The sequence below is a fragment of the Larimichthys crocea genome, chromosome XIX (genome assembly GCF_000972845.2).
Source record: "Larimichthys crocea isolate SSNF chromosome XIX, L_crocea_2.0, whole genome shotgun sequence".
In the NCBI taxonomy this organism is placed as follows: Eukaryota; Metazoa; Chordata; class Actinopteri; family Sciaenidae; genus Larimichthys; species Larimichthys crocea.
This window is the reverse complement of record NC_040029.1, coordinates 2,791,878-2,803,360: the sequence shown is the minus strand read 5'-3', so window position 1 is coordinate 2,803,360 and position 11,483 is coordinate 2,791,878. Positions and strand designations below refer to the sequence as shown.

The window sequence follows — 11,483 nt, the reverse complement described above, 5'->3', positions numbered from 1 at the left end:
ATTTCTTTCTATCTGAATTTATGAATTTGAGAAGGCAATTTGACTCTGGGTATTCACAGGTACACCCAACGGGTTCTTGTGTAAAGCCAGGGGTCAGGCAAAGGTCAAAGCAAGCACATAAACACATGCAGATGTGGACTTAAAGCACATGTGGTGTGGTGTACATAACCATGTACATATAGTACATAATGTTATCTTAAATATATATAAATGATTAAAGTTGATTAAAGGTATATGTATTTTACCTCACATAAGGTAAAATATGTAAAAATCTTCTTCAGTTTTACTAATTCAGAGGACACACACCTGTGTCATGATTGTTGTGGAGAAATTGCTGAAGTCAAAGGTCAATGGTGAAGTCAGGAGGGAAGAAAGTGTTCAGGAGCCTCTGATGTCTTATGCTGTATTATTTATTGACGCTTGGCCAAGGAGAACTAGAGACACTCTCAAAGTACACCTGAAGTGCTTGAGTCGGTCTCGCATTCTGATGAACTCATGCTGGTGGTCACACTTTAAACCCTCATAGATGACGCTACAAATACTTTACGCCCAAAATAGTCAAAGGGAAAGCATTTACCCATGTTCGTGTTCACCTTCAACACATTCTAGTCTGGAGACACTGTTGTCTGTTCATGCTAATGGAACGTCAACAATTAGCTACCTATTATGTCTAGGAATGCAGCAACAGGCCTCTTCGACCCTGGACACCACAGAGTTGAGATATGGTGGCACCCAGGCAAAGACTGGAGAGAGAGGACCACAAGGCTCACACGTGACCTCGTGTAACCCAAAAAGAGAAAATTCCATAACAATGATTGCACAGGTGTGTCTATTTAAGGCCAGTTAGTTTCCTGACCTGTAACACTCAGACAAAGCCACGCAGTTAAAATGTAATGGCTTTTGTTTGCTCTCTAACAAAAGCTTTTTACATGTGAAGTACGCAGACATGCCTGGAGTCAAATCTCCCCAGTGGGTGTATAAGTGCTTTGGTGGATTATGCAAAGTTTACATTTTCCAGACTCTTTAGGGTGGTGTATTATATTTTTAAAGATCCATTTAGATAGAGATGAGATGTGAGCTTGTGGCAGGAAGGTTTATTGATGCCCGGGTGGGGGAAAATTTGGGTGTGGAGTGAGCACTAGTCATGTCAACAATAGTTTAAATCCTCAGCCTTGTTCTCCGTACATAGATGACTGAATTAACCTAATCTAATTGTTGATGAATTGACACAAGCCTATTAATTTCTTTTGGCTTTATGAAGCTGTTGTCATAGCAACAAACCAAACCTGCAAACGTTTAGTTTACTCACACTTAGCTGGGCCGAGACTTCTGTGGGTGTATTTGTTTTAATTCTCACAATAATTAGTAAAATCAACTACAGAATAGTTCACATGAAGAAAAGAGCTTCACTGTGAACAAAAGAAATATGTGTATTCATGCCCAAGTTTGATCGTTAATCAGCTTTTGGAGAGATTTTGGCAGTTTCATAGCTGGTTAGTGTGGTTAAAGCAACATTGTGTAAGTAAGTGACAAATCACCATTATCTGACTGATTTTGGTGCAGCTAGATCATGTTTTATGGAGAAAATGTTTTGTGTTTTTTTCCTGCTCTCTGCTCCATATCAATTCCCTGATTTACAGAGTTTCCGGATGGACAGTGAAGTAGCTGTAGCCACTGTTAGCTCAGAGCACTGGGTGCGAGTGTTAGGCCTAGCGTTTGTACCACCAGGAAGAGGAGGTTTTTAGGCGGGAAGCAGGAGACAGTGTCGTGCCAGAATCGAAGCTGGACCAAAGGTGACTTCCGACAGAGGAAGCTAAGAAGAAAAAAGGAGGGAGTGACCGAGCAAGAAGCCGCCTTGTTGGTGAGAGCTTGGTGAAATAAAAGGCTAAAAGACGGATGCCGAGCTGGACTGACTGCTTTTAGACAAGTAAGTAATATTAGTTGGCTGCTATGTCTTGTGTTGTTGACTTTGCTTAATGTCATAAGTAAAATTATCCACCTTTTCCAGAGTTGCCATTTTGTCCTGACCTGAATGCAACAGAACCTTAATTAGTATCATTGGTAACACCTGTGTTTACCCTACCGTGTACTGCTGGTAAAACGGTCTATTGTAACGGATACAGCTGTCCATATTTACAACCTCTCAGACCTCAACAATACAGCCGCAGATACAGGTCCTTGGCCTGTAAATGTCCTCGCTATGGCTGAATATGGATAAATGTGATAAATGTGCTGTATTGAATGTATATCCTTGTTGTTATATCTATGTATGTATGTTTGAGGCACAGACTGCGGTAACAAATTTAACAATAAAGGACAATAATCTATCTATCTATCTATCTATCTATCTATCTATCTATCTATCTATCAGTGATGCGCGGGTCCATGTTTGATCGACCTGCACCGACCAACGTTTTAAACTAACCCGCCCGAACTCGGACCGCAGCAAATAATTGTGAAATATTGTACCCAACCCGCTTCCTAACCCGTATTTTAAAAAGTAGTCTATACTCTTGATTAACTTCGTAGCGTCATCGGGCTACATAAAACTGGCATTACTGAGTTACTATATTCATTTAAAAGTAGCCTATTAAAATGCGGTTTCTTCGCGCCAGTTATTCAGCCAATAAAGTCTGTGTATTTCACAGAAAATTTTGTCTACTAAATAAATTACAAAACTTTACTCTGCATCTTTATTTCAAACGACCCGACTGACCGCGACCCGAATATCATTAAAAATATTGTTTGGTGACTCGTGACCGCGGGCGACCGCGGGCACCCACTCAATTTGGATCAACCCGTACATCACTTCTATCTATCTATCTATCTATCTATCTATCTATCTATCTATCTATCTATCTATCTATCTATCTATCAGTGATGCGCGGGTCTATGTTTGATCGACCTGCACTGACCAACGTTTTAAACTAACCCGCTTAAACTCGCACCGCAGAAAATAATTGTGAAATATTGTACCCAACTCGCTTCCTGACCCGCATTTTAAAAAGTAGTCTATACTCTTGATTAACTTTGTAGCGTCATCGGGCTACATAAAACTGGCATTACTGAGTTATTATATTCATTTAAAAGTAGCCTATTAAAATGCGGTTTCTTCGTGCCAGTTATTCAGCCAATAAAGTCTGTGTATTTCACAGAAAAATTTGTGTACTACATAAATTACAAAACTTTACTCTGCATCTTTATTTCAAACGACCGCGACCCGAATATCATTAAAAATATTGTTTGGTGACTTGTGACCGCGGGCGACCGCGGGCACCCTATCTATCTATCTATACCACAGAGTTATGACAAACTGGGGGCACTAAATCGCAAACATGCCAAAGTCTTTGCGTTGTTGCTTTAATGCATTTCCTCAGCTTTAACCGTGCAGCTTTAGTAAAGCCAGCACATAAGCATTAGTGCTGTTCATCATTTCAACCCTTCTCATGTTGCCTTTATTATTATGGTATTCGAGCTAGCTTAATCCAACAAAACAAAACAATTGAACTGTGTTCAAAGAAACACATTAGCTTGATGAGAATGAACAGGCTTAGTTTAGCTTGCTAATGTAATGTCAGCTTGACAAATGGGGCCCGGTGCTGGTGGGGTTGCATGTACGGCAGCATGTAAAAGCTTAGGGAACATACTGCCTTTTAATGGTTTAAACAGTCTAGTATTGCTATCTGTTAACATTCTCCTCTCCAGCTCTTCAGTACAACAACAGTGTTGCCTTTCAGAAAAACAAGTTGAACTTGAGTCCTTGACTGCCTCGACATCTCAGTGAAAAGCAGGTTTTGTAGCTGCTGAATGGAACAAAAAGCTCTCTGTGAGTCAGACTACGTCGTCTCGTTTGCTTGAAAAGCTACAGTATCACTGGAAGCAGACAATGTCGTACAGGCCGTGGTAAATTCCCCGGGGCGGCCGAGCATGCAAACTGCTTTTCCTCACCCAGCGAGCCTATATATCACGCAATGACTTCATCACATACACAAGGACTGAGATGTATGAGGTTGTCAGGGGCAGGAAAACAGGGCTGTCAGGTGAAAAAATAAATGTCAGAGATGAAAGACGCACAACTGTTCTCCTCATGGTTGCATGGGGGAGACATTATTTTTCAGTCACATGCGTTAATATTAGATTGACGCCTCATTTGTTAAGTCTTTTTGTAAAGTTCTAAGTGAACTGTAACTGCAGATACAATTTCCTGACAGCCCTAATAAAACAACGTTGACCACAAGTCTATAGTTTACTCTTTTCAGCTGCAAAATTAAAGGAACAGTTCAACATTTTGGGAGCTCAAAATGGGCAAGTTAATGCGCCCCTATAAGAAATTATCAGTCACATGAACCATAATTTGTAGTTTACACAGTAAAGTTTTTGTACAGATTAAACAAACAAGATGAAACATGTTAGTTAGTGAGCTTTAGAGTTAATGGTAGGTGAATTTTGTTACCTTTTCACAAAGCCAGGCCAGGTTTTAATTTTTTGTACTAAGCTAAGATAACCAGCTATTCGCCTTAAGTTTATAATAAATGTACAGACATAAAAGTTAAGCTTCTCATTGTATGTTCCAGCTTTACCTACTGATGTCCCTGTGTTAAATTCATCCATAAATTGTTGCTAAACCAGTTAGACAAATAAGTTTAAGCTAAACAGTTGTAATCAGGTTTTAGGTGTCAGTCCTTCAAGCAAGGGCTTCTTTCTAGACTCAAGTTAACTAAAGTTGTGTTTCTATACAGTATTCACCAGACACACAAGGGAGTAGTCTGTTGTGCAAGATGTAGATCATCTAACACTTTCTCCACCCAGAGTACAGCCTCATGAACCAGAATGTACAGTCTGGCATGCTGAGCTGAGTGAAAGACACAAGTTTGGAGCTTTTCTCATCTGGAAAAACTTGTTTTCTCATTACTTCCACCGTCACTCCCTCTTACACACACACACATTTGAATGGTGACGTTCAGGCAAGGTCTTCAAGACTTGTTCAAATGCATTTTGGGAAATGTAGGACATAACTCGGGAAGGAATAATGAGGCTGGGTGGAGACGAGGGAAACCACAAAAACTGAATTACAACACCAAGCAACCGAACACCAGGAATGTATTGCATGCAACATAGTCCTCCTTAGTCACAGTAACGGCAGAGCAGAACACATGCAAACACATGCAGCTGTTCCTTCATGTATGTTTACACCTTGAAACATTTTACCGCTGACTCACTGTGATAAAGCGACACTGACCCTTACAAAGAGCACAACATCTTTGGGGCCATTTAACCTCAATTTTACAGCTGGGTCCAGACTGTAACCTGACCCACATACTGTAATAAGTAAGGAATTTTACAAAAGCAGAGCGCCTGAGAACAGCTCTGGTCTTAAACAGTTCCTATGGGTGGACTCGGCTGGCAGAGAATCAGTCTTTAGCAAGACTGCAGTCCACCCTGTCCCATACCATTTGTATCCCACAACGCCTCATTTTATCGAGCCATGTTGTATAAGTATGGGAGGTGAAGTGAGCTAATCCATTGATTGCAGATGTGCTGTAAGCGATTTCCGCCATTCTCCCAAGGTTGTGTCCTCATGATTTCCAGCTGGTCAGACACAGAGTATGTTGTTTAGCCATGTTACCATGAAGGCTTGAGGAATGCCTGTGTTTATTGGTCCACTTTGGTCCAGAGTGACGAATCTCAACAACTACTGAATGGAAATGGAAATTCTGTACATTCATAGTCTAGAGGGGATGAATCGTCAAGACTTTAGTGATCTCCTGACTTATCGAGCACAACCAGCATTTAAGTTTTCTAAAGAAAATGCTTCAACAGCAGTTGGATGGATTGCAATGACATTTTGTACATGTGTTCAGAGGGTGAATCCTGCAGACTTTGGAGAGCCTCTGATGTTACCTCTAGCATCTTAACAAATCTGACATTTTTGGTTTAAATGAAATATTTTGACTATTGAAAGATTTCTATGAAGTTTGGTTCAGACATTCATGGTTCAGACATTCATGGTCCCCACAAGGTTTGGTTTGGGTTAGGATTGTGACCAAATACAAAGCGGACAACCTCTGTGGATGTGAAGTGAAGCCAACACAGAAGTTCCTTGAACAGCCACTTGAGCCTGGCTACTGACGTGAGTCAGTCTCCACAAGCCCCCACATTAAAATATCCAACTTCACAGCAGAAATAAACATGTTTACAACCTGGTACAAAAAACAGTTTTGGTCTCTATAGTTCATTTCCATGTTCATGACAACTGTACTGAGGGTGAATTTTTCTTTCTTCTTCTCTTTTAAATTATATAAAGACTTAAAGTTATGTGTAATTGACAGCGTGGGTGCTTTGATTGACAGGTGGGTGCCGTCACATTTGGCTTGTTTGGGGCATCATTCAGCTTCACCCATGCTGCATGACTTTGCCTGTTTGAGGCCTGCCAAGATGGTGTCAGCCAGAGCCACCACACCCTGAGTTTCACAACGGCTGTTCGGAAAGCGGTGAGTGACGTCACGGACCCTACATCCATGTTTTGTACAGTCTATGCCAAATACCTGCATAGCTAATTACATCTCCATTAATTCCAACTTTACTTTGTGTCTATGCCGACACACTAAGTTATGGTTGTTAACATAGTAAACATCTGCTAACATTGTCACTATAAGCTGGTTAGCAGCTTAACGTTTACCTTAAAACACCACTTTCTCACAGAGCTGTTAACATGGCTGCATACTTTTATCGTTGTTTCATATAAAACTGTGTCCCACCCACTGACAAACTGGATGACAGAGACATGACTCACACACACACACACACACACACACACACATTCACATGCAGTGTTGGCATTTATGTGAGAAATATGACAAGACACCATTCCTATGGCACATGTGAAAAGGTTGAGCTTCGTTGTAGCCTTTGGCAGCTCAGTCCCAAAGGACAGAAATTGTTTGAAGAAAAGAGATTAAAGAATCCTGTTGTCATATTCTTTTGTTTACACTGGTCCATTCATGTGACAGGTGACAAACTGTGTACTTTAAAACGGAGCTGGAAGGCTCTTTTTGAGAGGATTCCACGGGTATTTTTCTTAATTTCACACAAATAAGTGTTGTCATTTTGATTACTTATTTGACTGTGATTCATGAAGGGCAAACCTTTTCAAATGTCAATCAGGATTTTCACGTGTGTACTATTTTGATAAATTGTTTTAATATTAAGCCAAAGATCCTTTTCTCACTCTCCAGTGCAAAACAATACATTTCTTACTCTGTCCGCAGTAACAGGCTTAGAGCGAGGACACTCTTCATCACCATCTTTGTAGGAGCGTAGAAGATCTTTTTTCATCTTGATTAAGAAATAAAATTGCTGGGATGGAACTGTTATGGCAAAAGCAAAAACTCAATTGAACAGGCGTGATCATCTATCACACGCATATTGCCTTTTACGTGCAATCGACTGTCTGATATTGAACCAGGGTGAAGTCGAGGCTGAGGTGGAAACGGGCTGTTGTGTTTCAGGCAACAGCTCAATAAAGCAAAAGTCAGTGGCACTCACCCACAGAATATCCTCACACACTTTAACTCGTCTGAATGTAAATATCCAGGCTTCCCTAAGTTGTTGGTGTGTGTGTGTGTGTGTGTGTGAGTGTGTGTGAGACCAGCCGCTAACCTCAACCCCCGCACAGTTTGCCTATTTTCCTGCAGGACCAGCTGGGACGGACACAGACTGGGAGCGTGTAGATCAATAGGTCTAAACTGGTGATGCATTGTTCCCCCCCCCAGTCCTCCTGCCTCAGACAATCAGTCATGCACAGCTGTAAAATAGAGACAGGCTGAAAGCGAAACAATGGGCGATTTTACAGAAAAAGCTTGTGTTGGACTCAGGCTGAAAGTCTTGAGAAAAGAGGATGAAGAGAAGAACGTGCTCCCTGTGGTTCTGGGGTGAGCAAACAGCTTGGGCTTAGTGACAAGCCTTTAGTTCATTGTGAATGAACTGGTGCAACATGGGAAGAATGTGATCTAAAATGCTGACACAAGTAGGCAAAGTAAGAAACTCAGTATGCAAGAGTTTTACTCAAAGCTAAAGCAAAAGAAGGATTTTTTGCTTAAATTTAAACTACAAATACATACTGTAGTGTACAAATGAGCGTCCACATGTTCAAATCTGCATTATCAAATGATATTGTCAGTGCTGGCTGTTATTATTAAAGAGAACTTCTAACAGAAAATCTGTTATTTCATCTTGGAACATGACCGTCAAGATGTTTTTCTAATAAGTACCACTTTTTACTTCACAAATAGCTTCTTTTCCACCTTGGCTCACTGCTGCCCTCCATGGGGGATTGAGTTTGGAGAAGACTGTGGGAACAACAGGAAAACCTTTTCATGCGTCTTGGTGGAATTTTTCTGTGGTGAACTGCAGAGCTGTTTCCAAATAACCAAAAGTCCCGACTTGTGTTTTATTGGACGCATGGTTTGCCAGTAAGTTATCCACCTCCAGATCGTTCAAGTGGATTTTGGCACCGACTGAGCCGAGACCACAAAGCTCAAAGCTATTTTGACATTTAAACTTTACGTTAAACCGCCTTTAAATACTTGACAGATTTTTATATTCCATATAACTGGATTCCCTCATCTTTCTCCAACATCCTCTCCGCTCTGGTTTGCCATATGTCTGATCCTCACTGTGGGCTACATCCAGACCACTGACCTCCTGCATCTCTCCTCTCCTTGCCATCTGCTCCCCGGCTTGGCCTTTTTGGTCAGAGGCCAAATGTTGACTGACTCGACACATGTCTGAGCATGTTGTCAGGAGAGAGTCCGCCTCGGCTGCTTGAGCTCTAAATTTATCTCCTTCATAGCAACAGTTAACATCATGTATGCTGCAGTGGGCAAGAGCCAATGATCTGATGGGGACACAACAACGCTTGTTAGTAGTAAATAGTTTTAGATCCCAAAATCATCATGATCCCAGCAAGTAGAGTGTTGTCATGTAGATTTGTGAATCATTTACAGTAGGAATTTTTTATAAAGACCTCAAAACCTCAAAGACTTTGATTATTTAAAATGAACATTCCTGGATTTCAAACATAGTTTAACAGTTTTTGTCAAACACAATCCTCCTGTCTACGTATCCAATCTGTGACACAATGCAAGGTCCCAAACTTAAGGTTAAGAAACTCTGATTTAAAGATAGTCAACATAATTAAATGTTACTCCATCCAACAGCTGATGGATTCAATTTTGTACAAACAGTCGTGTTCCCCAAGGGATGAATTATATTTATTTATCTCATAGCTTTACTTGTAGCAACATCAACAAGACATCAGTTTAATTTAGTAAGATGTTGTAATGTAATATCAGGATGTTAGTGATGTTGTGTGAGCGTTTTAGAACGCTAACGGCGCGGCTGTGGCTCAGGAGGTGGAGCAGGTCTTCAACTAATCAGATGATGGATCGCCAGCTCCTCCAGTCTGCATGTCGAAGTGCCATTAAGTAACGTACTGAACCGAAATGCTCCCAATGCTGCGCTATCAGTGTGTGAATGTGTATAAATGGTTAGCTCCCAAAAACCCATGAGCAGATGGCAGCGTGCATGGCAGTCACTGCCATCAGTGTATGAATGTGTGTGTATGGGATGTAGTGTGAAAGCGCTGACATTGTTTTTTTGTCAAATACTAATGTATAAGTGTTAAAACTAATGATGGAGCCTTGACATGAAGGTCGTTACCTAAAGGACCTCAAGGAAAAACATGTTTTGAGGTATACAAAAGAGCCACAGTCTAATTATTTAGCTAAAATATACATGACTAGTCCACCTCAGCTTAGCTACAGAGAGAAATGCTGTGATTGGTCAGCTCAGATCCTTGTGTTTCCAATGCTGGTAGAAGTTTTACCTTTTTCAAATTAATATTTCGTGTTCTAGCGAAGCCATTTCCTGAGCAAACTTTCCTTTGAATGAAAGAATGTAAACACGATTACTTTGGGTATATAATGATCGCACGCACTACTTTCCCTTTCATTAGCTAGACAAATTTGTATTTTGTGATTCAGCCAGCAAATCCATTTACACCGCATTTCTTCTCCACTCTTCTCTCCATCTTTTTGAGCAGCCTCTCCTCGGGGCTTTAACCTCGTTAACCTTGGCTACAACCACTTCCTGTTCGGCAGCCCCAAGACTTGGCTTTGGTTCCCCCTTTCCGCTACACAAAAAGACACACTCAGGTCACGGCTCATCCACATTTGAGCTGTTCTCAATGAAGCCCGTTAGTGTGTTTATTTATTTATTTAGTAGTTAATTTACAGTATCTTCATGAGCCGAGGACCCCCTAAGGATTAGAGAAAGTAGAGCATCACAAAAATCACTTTGTGTGTGTGTGTGTGTGAGAGACACACAGAGTGACTCCCCCCTCCTGCTGTGTGTGTTTACTTCACCAATAGTAAAAAAAAAGCACCCATGACTCCCACCTGCCCTGATTAGCATGAATCAGCTCCGGATGGGTCCCTGGCATACTCACCACCCCATCAACACCCCAACAATGACACCTCCCCGCCCAAACCCCCCTACTGCGCCACTTATTCATCATTGAGCCAAAGACGCTTATCAGTTGTCAGCCACTCCTGGGGTGCTGCTGAAATCCTACTGTGCGTTTGTTTTTGCTGAGCTGCAACTCAATTTGGTTCAAATTTTCTTATTTGTGCTCATGGATGTTGTTTTCTTCTGATGAGCTGTGAAAGTCTTAAGATCTCATTTTGTCAGTAAAACTCTGAAACTCTAACCAGTTTTTATTGTCACGGAATGAAATTTTTGTCCCACGCAAACAGCCTCACTGTGCAAGTGTGTCTGCGCGTGCTTTGATTTGTCGAATCAGACGTGTGTGTGCGGAAAGAAATATGCCAAATCGCGCTTTTATGATATTAGAGAAACATCCTGAGTGGGAACATTTGTTGTGGTGTATAAACAACACGCAGATAAGGTTTGAGGTACATGCACATTTCAAAAATACTTTTTAATCAAACTTGTCTTATCCATTTGCTGTGTCTCCTGTCTCAGGCTATTAAATCACAATTACGTTCCTGCTGTGGCTGTTTGTTAATGGACTGTAATGCACTCAGATGCATTAGCTCAGCAGAGAGCCTCTCAAATTGTTCTCGTAGAGAGAAGAGAATGCTCCAGAAGGAATAAAGAAACAGAGAGGGCGTGATTAAGATTTTTTTTTTTCCAAAACCGTGATTACTTCCATTCCAAGCACCGTACATCTAGATTTAAAAACACACATATAAATAATCGAGGTGGTTGATTACAGATAAAAATGCAAATGCAGGTAGTAGCATCTCCACACGGCTCTAAACTGTGGGTGTCTGGTGTCTCAGCAGGGAGGAGACCTCCTCCGGGATCCTTCATGTGCTGATGGAGTAGCGGGTGGAGATGCAGCATCATTAGCATATCTGTTTACAAAGCCGATCAACCTCCTGCCAAGGTCAGATATGGAC

General features: G+C 41.2%; 1 long non-coding RNA gene across 2 annotated transcripts in view; it reads left to right on the top strand.

Moving 5' to 3' along the window:
* Positions 1–1,075: 1,075 nt before the first annotated feature.
* LOC113748335 (uncharacterized) overlaps positions 1,076–11,483 on the top strand; it is a 51,911-nt gene continuing 41,503 nt past the window's right edge. The window contains exons 1-3 of one of the 2 annotated variants that reach the window (XR_003464282.1): positions 1,076–1,522; positions 1,641–1,927; positions 6,351–6,491. This is a non-coding gene — a long non-coding RNA (uncharacterized LOC113748335). The remainder of the gene's footprint in view (positions 1,523–1,640; positions 1,928–6,350; positions 6,492–11,483) is intronic. The other variant, XR_003464281.1, reaches the window with a different exon arrangement.